This window comes from Merops nubicus, unplaced genomic scaffold (genome assembly GCF_000691845.1).
Source record: "Merops nubicus isolate BGI_N331 unplaced genomic scaffold, ASM69184v1 scaffold4989, whole genome shotgun sequence".
In the NCBI taxonomy this organism is placed as follows: Eukaryota; Metazoa; Chordata; class Aves; order Coraciiformes; family Meropidae; genus Merops; species Merops nubicus.
The window spans coordinates 4,956-13,381 of record NW_008632916.1 but is presented as its reverse complement, the minus strand read 5'-3'; positions in this window follow the sequence as shown (position 1 = coordinate 13,381).

Genomic DNA, 8,426 nt, shown 5'->3' with positions numbered 1-8,426 from the left:
ACCCTGCCCTGGAACGCCTCCGGGGAGGGGGCATCCACAGCCTCTCTGGGCCATCTATTCCAGAGTCTCGCCACCCTCATACTGAAGATCTTCCTAAAATCCAGTCTAAACATCCTCTCCTTCCGTTTAAAACCATTTCCCCTTGCCCTGTTGCTTCACACTCTTGTGAAAAGCCCCTCTCCAGCCTTCCTGTCACTTCCTTTCAGGTGCTGGGCAGGCAGTTATAAGATCCTCCTGGAGTCTTCTCCAGGCTGAACAATCCTTGTGCCCTCAACAATCCCAGTCCCCTCACCCCATCATCATAGCAGAGGTTCTCCAGCCCATGGATCAGCTTTGTGGGCCTCCTCTGGACTCATTCCAACAGATCTATGTCCCTCCCAAGGAGGGGACACCAGAACTGGAGGCAGTATTCAAGGTGGGGTCCCACAGGAGCAGAGTAAAGGGGGAGAATCACCCCTCTTGATCTGCTGGTGACACACCTCTTGATGCAGCCCAGGATGTGGTTGGCCTTCCGGGCTGCGTGAGCACACTGCTGGCTCTTGTTGAGCTTCTCATCAATCAACACCCTCAAGTTCTTCTTTCCAGGGCTACTCCCAACCAGCTCTGTACTGTTTGTAATTGTGCCTGGGACTGGCCTGTTCCAGGTGTTTGACTTGGTGAACACTGTGCAGTTTGCATTGGCCCATTTCTCAAGCCTCTTGAGGTCACTCTATGGCCTCGCTTCCCTTGGGTGAGTTCACCACACCACTCAGCTCCGTGCCATCAGCAGACTTGCTGAGGGTGCACTCAATGCCACTGTCTGTGTCACTGACAAAGACGTTCAACAGCACTGGCTCCAGAACAGACCCCTGAGGAGCTCCACTTGTCACTGGTCTCCATCTGGACTTTGAGCTGTTGATCACAACTCTTTGAGTGTGACCTTCTAACCAGTTCCTTATACAACAAGTCTGTTTCCCCATCTTAAAGACAAGGTTGTCATGCGGGATGGTGTCAAATGCCTTGCAAAAGTCCAGGTAGAAGATGTCAGTTGCTCTTCATGTATATCCACCAGAGCTGTAACTGTTGTAGAAGGCCACCACATTAGTCAGGCACGATTCACCCTCAGTGAAGGCATGTTGGCTGTCACCAATTGCCTCATTATTTCTTTACGTGCCTCAGTACAGATGCCAGGAGGATCTGCTCCATGATTTTACCTGGCACAGAGGTGAGGCTGACTGGTCTGTGGTTCTCTGGGTTTTCTTTGCTTCCCTTTTTACAACTGGGGCTTATCTTTCCCCTTTGCCTATCAGTGGGAACTTTGCCAGTCTGCCACAACTTCTCAAGTATGATGCCTAGTGGTCTAGCACCTTCAGCCTCCAGTTCCTTCAGGACCTGTGGATGTATCTCATCAGGTCCCATGGACTTGTGCACCTTCAGGTTCTCTAGGTGTTCCTGGAACTGATCTGCTTCTACTTCGGGCACTTCTTCACTCTCCCAGACCCAACCAGTGCCCTCTGTGACTTGGGTGGTGGGGCTCAAGTGGTCACCAGTGAAGACTGAAGTAAAAAAGTCATTGGGTTCTTCAGCATTCTCCTTATCTCAGTAACCAGGTTGCCCGTATCCCTCCAGAGAGGCCCCACATTCTCCCGTTTTCCTTTTTCTTCTGTAATATACCTGTAGAAACCTTTTTTGTTATTTTTAATGTCCCTGTCCAGATTTGGTTCTAAGCTTTAGCTTTTCTGACCTGGTTTCTGGTTTTGTGAGCCATCTCTTTGTAATCATCTCAGATCACCTGTCCTTGCCTCCACCCTCTGTGAATTTCCCTTTTGTGTTTGATTTTGGCCAGGAGTTCCTTGTTCATCCATATAGGCCTCCTGGCATTTTTGCTTGATTTCTGCTTTTTGGGGATGCAGTGCCTTTGAGCTTGGAGGAGATGATCCTTGAAAGTCAACCACCTTTCCTGGCTTCCCAATCCCTCCAGGACTTTTTCCTGTGGTGCTCTACCAACGAGGTTCCTGAACAGGGCAAAGTTGGCTCTTCTGAAGTCAAGGGTCTCAAGCTTGCTGAGAGCATCCTTCCTCGATGCACTTAAGACCTTAAACTCCATCATTCCATGGTGGCTACAGCCAAGGTTGCCCAAGAGATTGACATCACCCACCAGCCCCTCCCTGTTGGTGAGGACAACATCTAGCATGGCACCTCTCCTTATTGGTTCATCTATCACTTGGAGGAGAGAGTTATCATTGAGGCATTCCAGGAATCTCCTGGATTGCTTATGCCCTGCTCTGTTGTCCCTCCAGCTGTTATCGGGGCTCACCTGACTTGGGGGAAACAACATCAGTTTAATTTAAACATCCACCACTTTACCAATCAAATCAGTGTAGGACAGTGAGAAATACAAGCAGATCTTAAAAAGACCTCGCCCCCACCCCTCCCTCAGGCTCAGCTCTTCTTCCAGATTCTCTGTCTCATTCCCACCAGTGGTGCAAGGGGGCAGGGAATAGCGGTTGGGGTCAGTTTGTCACATGTTGTTTCTGCTGCTTCTTCCTCCTCAGGGGCAGAACTCACAGAATGGTAGGGTTTGGAAGGAGATCATCTACTCTACCCCCCCTGCTAAAGCAGCTTTATCTAGATCAGGTTGCCCACCTAAGACCCTGAGTCTCTTCCACAGGCTATAGTCCCCCCAGTGATGGACTGCTTTAGGGGGGGCCCTCCCTCAGAGTGTAGGTGCTCCACAGCCCACAGTGGGATTCTGCTCCATGGTCTGCAGGGGCCCAGCCTGCAGTCTCACCACGGGCTGAAGGGCAGTGGCTGCTCCGGTGCCCCTCCTCCCCTCCTCCTTCCTGGCCTCAGACTCCACTTAGTTCACTCTCACATTCCCCTCCTCTTCAGAACAAAAGAACCCCAAAATGAAAGAACTAGCCTGACAGGGATTTTTCATCTCTTAAATATCACAGAAGTGCTGATTGGCTCAGCCTTGGCCAGAAATGTGTAACACCTGGAGCTGGGGGAGCTTCTAGAAGCTTCTCACAGGAGTCACACCAGTGCAGTAGACCCCTCTCCCACTACCAAAACCCGTTCGCGAAGCTTCCCACAGGAGTCACACCCGTGCAGTAGACCCCTCTCCCACTACCAAAACCCTCCCAGACACAAACCCAGCACAAACCCAGCACATCCGGCACGTTTAAAATGTGACCAAACACTAAAACTCCATGAACACCCAAAGATAGTTGCATGCATAATTGTTGAGGTTTGCAATACACAAAACTTACTAAAATGTCCTTGGTCATTTGCCTTCAGTTTTTTATAGAATACTTTTATAAGAACAAATAGCTTTTTGTTAAATAGGTTTTTGGTTTTGTCTGTTTTCTATTGTTTGTATTAATCTTTTAGAAGTTTGGAAATAAAATTCCTTTCTTTTTAACTCTTTGTTTAATTGCAACAAAGAGTAGATATTGCAATGAAGAGGATACTCTGGTTTTGCAGTGGGAGTGGAGGTTTCAAGCTGTTTGGCTTTTTGGGAAGAGAAGGTTGCTGCTGGATTTTTAGAAAATACGTCTTATTAATAGAAAAAATGAACTATAGATATTTACAGTTTCTGTGGTAAACAGTAACAATGTTGTTAGGCTTACTTATGCATTTTGAAACTGTGAGGAAGAACTTTGTAATCTCAGTATTTAGTTTTCATTAATGTTAACTGAAATGGGGTAATTGGTGTCCTCCAGGCAGTTCAGTCTCTGACAACAGATATTCATGCTTTTTGTCCTGCAGGAAGACACTGAAATGAGAGTCATAATACTGTCAATAAGTATTGTGCCTCTAATTAGAAGAGAACATCCTTCCTTGAGAGCTTTTCTTTGCTCTGGCTTCCTTTCATTGTAGGCTATTTGAATATGGCAGTTTTTCTTCAGTGCTTGACACATGCACACATGGAAATCTAGAGGAAGCGCAGTTATTCTTACTTGCACAGAGGTGATCAGAGGGCAGATTGGGGTCAAAATGCTCAAGTCAGGGAGGGAAGGGAGAGGGGTGAGAGTACGCATCAAATGCCTTTCAGCAGGCAGCATCTGGCTGCTGGCCACTCCCTCCTGGGAAGCACTTAATATTTATTTTACCTGCTGCAATAAAATCTACCCATCCCCATATCCTTTTCTCTGCCCACGCCCCCCTGCTGCATACGCTTCCCTGCTTGGTGACCCTGCGTGCAGCTTGGGTCCGGCTGTGGCCGCTGAGCTGGCAGACGTAGCTGCCGAATTACAGCATGCAGGAGAGAGCAGCCACTGCCAGCCAGCCAGCCAGCTGCTGTTGCCTCTTGGCCGCCCTGCCCAGCTCTGCGAGGTACCTTCCAGCCAGAGCACCGCGGCTGACGCGTGTCACCCCTTTGCTCTCGGGGCAGCGTGCGGGTTTGCTGCTGGGTACAAGCAGGGAGAGGGGTGGCAGCAACGCCACCTCTGCCCTCCCGAGGCACGGTCCGTGACAGGTGCTGGGTGTCAGGACAAGCTCCGGAACAGGCTGGGTTGGTGCTGGTGCTTTGGGTTCTTGTGGGGAGCTGCTTTTACAAAGCGTGCCACTGCTGGTTATTTGTGTTGGCTGAATGAAACAGTCTGCATCTCAGCAGCTGTTTTTGCAGTGTCCCCCTTTTTCTTAGGTAACCAAGGAACCTGACAAATGAGCCTGGGCAGCTGTCTGCTTCTGTGGGCAGCAGAGCAAGGTGTCTCTTACCTGCCCAGTCAACAGGACAATGCCTCGCCTCCAGCTGCAGGTGTACCTGGGTTTGCACTGTCTGATAAGCTGAACACTGGGAGAGCTGCGTTTTGCTGTCCCTGCTTTAACAGGTGCAACCCGCAGTGGGGTGGACAACTGCGGACAACGGCATCTTAGCCTCCTTTACCAAGGACCATCCCAGAGGGCTGTCTGCTGAGGGCTCCTCTCCAAACACTGCACAGAGGCCTTCATACCAGTCTCATAGCAGTAGGTCCCACAGGATGCCCACAGTAAAGCAAACTGAGTGCATATATCCACACACTAAGTGCCTGCCATGAGCCACCAGGCCCCTTTTCTCACTGTCCTCTCCCACATTCCATCAGCAAAGACCTTCTCCATCCATAGGTGCCACCTGCCTGATCACTACGCAGTTTACAAATTTGATCCAAGAACTGAGTGTCCCTACCTGCTGATGGGGGACTGGTGATTAGTTTTTGTATTAGATCTTCCTACCTGAGAATTAGTTGCTTCCTCTTCTTAGTTATAGATGACTTAAGGGGGGAAAAAAACCCCAAGTGTATCTGTACAGTGCAATATTAATTTTCCTCCACATTAAACAGATGGGAAGAGGGAGTAGAATGTCACACGATAAATTTGTCAGTGTATATATACCTGGTGAGAGGTTGAGAGCCGCAAGCAAATACAGTAGAAAACAATGCGTCATTGCAAACTTTTGTCCTTATTTTCCACTAGGTTGCCAGTAACTCACTGTACTCACTGGCATTATTGCTACTTAATGGAAAGCTAATGCAGACAGCACTTGAATTCCTTTACTTATTTCATGTAGACAACATGCCATTTTTAAACCAATCAATAGATTATTAATTTTAAAGCAATCTATAGATTATCTGAGCTAGTCTTCCATGACTGTTCATGTGAAAGTTCTGGTGTCAGCCTTTGCCTGTGGGAAAGCAGGACATGAATACATTGTTTGGCATCAGCAGCTATGATTTTCTCCATTGTGGTCATCTGTGACTGAGACTTTGGAGAGCTACAGTCTTAAAAAAACAGATTCCTGGGCCTGGCAATTTAGGAGAGAGTTCTGAAAAACAGAGCCAAGCTCAGGATACAAAGAGATGGAAAATGGCTAGGTCAAGTGACCACAAAAGCGGGCCCAAAATAGTAACCAAACTGTAGTTTTTGTTTAAATCTTTCTTTTATTCTAGGCAAAACAGGGAAACACTGTCTTGTTTGCAATTCTACTAAAAGTCTTTTGATGTTACACTTGAAAGGTGTTTTCTGAAGTCTTGGAAACAATTTGGGTACAAATAATCTGGGGATATTAGTGTGACTAAAACTGTTGTTAGTGCTGTCATGGCAGTTTATAGGAATTCTCAGCTAAAAATCAGCACTCCATTTTCTCTGAGAGACCAAAGCTTTCCCCCTTAAGTGCTTGATTTATTTATTTGGATAGTGACTATGCACTTAATAAAGGTACAATGTCAAGGAAGTATTTTAATGTAAGCATGAACCTGGTGCTTTTTTTGTTTTGGTTGTTTTTTGTTTTGGTTTTTTTTTGTTTGTTTTTGTTTTGTTTTGTTTTGTTTTGTTTTGTTTTTGTTTTGTTTTGTTTTGTTTTTGCATCAAACTTGAAAATATTTGTGAGTTTGAAAACTGAATCATCTCAGCTGAAGGCCACTGAACAGACACCAACATTTTGGAGCTGGCAGGCATGCTCGTGCAAAACCATGTATCCCTTGCAGTAGCAGAATGGAGTTAGGGTCTACCATGGCTCCCACACGTATTTCCAGCTTCATTGCCAAATCTTCTGATGGAAAGGGAGGGTTCAGGTACTGTTCCATCGTCCCCCTTCTACAGCTTGCAACAGAGGTGCCTTTTTTATTTGTTTTCTTTAATCTCTTAACCCTCCAGCTATAGCCTCCAATATCTGGCACTGCCTCACAGATGAGTCTCACCCCGTTGCTTGCCCATGCACTGTAGCAGGCTGAAAAATGTGGATGCCAACGAATGGCCTCCACCAAATCCTGCAGAGACCTTGGCTCGCAACCTAGTTCTCCAGATCACATGTATTAGAACCCTAAATTGAAACATATCTTTCATATATTGTCAATAAAACAAACACATTGTTGCTGTAGCTTGATTATGATTGAAGGCAGTTCAGGAACTCATCACATGGTTCCTAAAGGACCTGTCAGAAGGAACAGACTGGGGCCGAGCGCAAGGGACAGACACACAGGGTCACAGCTCTAAGTACAGGAGAGCTCTAACACTTCGTGAGCAGCCTTGAGATGCCAGTAGGCCTTGTCTGTCTTTAAGCTGGGAAAGCTGCGTACTCAGGGAGCAAACATAGGTGCCTTGAAAACTCTGTGAGCTTCAGTGTCTAGTTCTTTTAATTCTTATTTTATTTTTTGTATAAAGAGTGATAAAGTACCTTTTTATCACTCATGAGAACAAATAGAGAAGCACTAACTCTCCAGGTTCAAGGAACCAGTTTGTTTAGTAGAATTTTAAAAACATACCGAATTAGCAACAATTCCCAAACTCTGTTTTCTCTTTAAAATTGAACAAAATCCAAATTTTGTCTGTTTCCCTGTGAAGAGCTTAAGGATTTAAAAAAGAGCGTGTAGTATGCAAATCCCTGTTCCATTCAGAAGAATTTAAGACGTGTTTGTCCATCACTTCTTCCAGGGACTCTTTCATATATCAGTCTCCTTTTTTTGAACTCTGGTACTTCTGTAAATCCTAAATCTGGAAAAGAAGTGGAAAGAAAATATATGTATGATAAACTAGAAATACAACGTGTGTGCACACTTAACTAGGTGTTTCTCAGAAGCTTTAGCCTTCAGCTTTAACCAGTGTGCTCTATATGAAAAGTATCAACTGCCATAAAATTAAACATACACCAACCTGCACTATGCTTACCCACGTTTCAGTAAAGACTTTAATGCCTATTTCTAGTTAATATTATGCTCAGTACTGTTCAGTAATTGTGAAAGTTGATTCTTTTAAATCAGAGACACGTTCATGTTTCTAAGTTGTTTACTAAAAGCTACTTAAATTCTTAAGATTCAAGTATTTTTACAATAAAATATTTGAGTAGTTGCTTATTCAAAGTAAATTACGTAAGAAAAGTCTGTTTAGTCTTTACAAAAACTGTTGTCAAAAAATGCTAACACTGACCTAAGGATTTCATCTGTTCCAGTGGAAATATTGTCTTGGCATATTAGCATTGATTTTTTGTGGTTTAAGAAAAGTTTGATCTAAAGCCCAAAGAAATCCCTGGGAGCTCCTAAAGTGTTTTTTTCAACTTGATTCTGTATACGTTTCTTAAACCTTGGAGTTCACATTTCTTAAATTTGGGACTTCAGAAGGCTTTCCTTGTGTTAAGATGTTTGTTTGTTTGTTTTTTTCATTAGCATGCACAATGATTTAGTATACTTATTTTTCCCCTGGCTAGGCAATAATGAAGTAAAATAAGCCTATTCTTCCAGACATTAGGAGTACCTAAATTTCACTCTCCATTTGCTAAATCTACTTTCTGTCCTTCAGAGAAAATTTTTCTGGTCTTTCCCCTTTTGTCCAAACCTATGTTTAAAATATAACCTTTCCCATAACTTTAAAAGTAATTCTGGCATGTTTATTATTCATGTTTTAGGGACTGTCAAAGAGAGAGGAGGCTGAAACTTAAAATACTGGAGAACTACACCTTTCAATATTTTACC